This window comes from Arachis stenosperma, chromosome 9 (genome assembly GCF_014773155.1).
Source record: "Arachis stenosperma cultivar V10309 chromosome 9, arast.V10309.gnm1.PFL2, whole genome shotgun sequence".
In the NCBI taxonomy this organism is placed as follows: domain Eukaryota; kingdom Viridiplantae; phylum Streptophyta; class Magnoliopsida; order Fabales; family Fabaceae; genus Arachis; species Arachis stenosperma.
The window spans coordinates 114,319,462-114,320,954 of NC_080385.1; the positions used below are offsets into that span (position 1 = coordinate 114,319,462).

A 1,493-nucleotide genomic window follows, 5' to 3' on the forward strand; every position below is an offset into this window, starting at 1 on the left:
AAAAATATTTTCGAAAATCCCTCTCTCATCTTTTTCTATTTATTTATTTATTCACTAATACTTCTCTTCATCTCTTATCACCTCCCCTATCCTTACTCTCTATACAGACTATTCATCCCTCTCCTTCCATTATCCCCATTTTTTCTCTACTAATAATAAGGATCCTCTTTACTGTGACATAGAGGATTCCTTTTTCTTTTTTTTTTCTTTTTCTCTTCTCTGTCATATGAGCAGGAATAAGGAAAAAAGGCACTCTTGTTGAAGCTGATCCAGAACCTGAAAGGACTCTGAAGAGGAAACTAAGAGAAGCTAAACTACAACAATCCAGAAACAACCTTTCAGAAATTTTCGAACAAGAGAAGGAGATGGCAGCCGAACCCAACAACAATAATGCAAGGAGAATGCTTGGTGAGTTCACAAAACCAACGTCCAAGTTTGATGGAAGAAGCATCTCCATTCCTGCCATTGAAACCAACAATTTTGAGGTTAAACCTCAACTAGTTGCTTTAATGCAACAGAACTGCAAGTTTTATGGACTTCCATCTGAAGATCCTTACCAGTTTTTAACTGAGTTCTTGCAGATTTGTGAGACTGTTAAGACAAATGGAGTAGATCCTGAAGTCTACAGGCTCATGCTTTTCCCTTTTGCTGTAAGAGACAGAGCTAGAATATGGTTGGATTCACAACCTAAGGATAGCCTGGACTCCTGGGATAAGCTGGTCATAGCCTTCTTGGATAAATTCTTTCCTCCTCAAAAGCTGAGCAAGCTTAGAGTGGATGTTCAGACCTTCAAACAAAAAGATGGTGAATCCCTCTATGAAGCTTGGGAAAGATACAAGCATTTGACCAAAAAGTGTCCATCTGACATGTTTCAGAATGGACCTATTAGATATATTCTATTATGGTCTATCTGAGTTTTTGAAAATGTCATTGGACCATTCTGCAGGTGGATCCATTCACCTAAAGAAAACACCTGCAGAAGCTCAAGAACTCATTGACATGGTTGCAAATAACTAATTCATGTACACTTCTGAGAGGAATTCCGTGAATAATGGGACACCTCAGAGGAAGGGAGTTCTTGAAATTGATGCTCTGAATGCCATATTGGCTCAGAACAAAGTGTTGACTCAGCAAGTTAACATGATTTCTCAAAGTCTGAATGGATGGCAAAATGCATCCAACAGTACTAAAGAGGCAGCTTCTAAAGAAGCTTATGATCCTGAGAACCTTGCAATAGCAGAGGTAAATTACATGGGTGAACCTTATGGAAACACCTATAATTCATCATGGAGAAATCATCCAAATTTCTCATGGAAGGATCAACAAAAGCCTCAACAAGGCTTTAACAATGGTGGACGCAATAGGCTGAGCAATAGCAAGCTTTTTCCATCATCTTCTCAGCAACAGACAGAGAATTCTGAACAAAGCATTTCTAATTTAGCCAATCTAGTCTCTGATCTGTCAAAAGCCACTTTCAGTTTCATGAGTGAAAC

The 1,493-nt window shown here is 38.6% G+C and overlaps 1 non-coding gene across 1 annotated transcript; it reads right to left on the reverse strand.

The window, feature by feature from the left end:
- Positions 1-764: 764 nt before the first annotated feature.
- LOC130953442 (small nucleolar RNA R71) lies at positions 765-868 on the reverse strand. The gene has a single exon (XR_009075611.1). It is a non-coding gene; the product is annotated as a small nucleolar RNA R71 (small nucleolar RNA).
- Between the last annotated feature and the right edge of the window lie 625 nt (positions 869-1,493).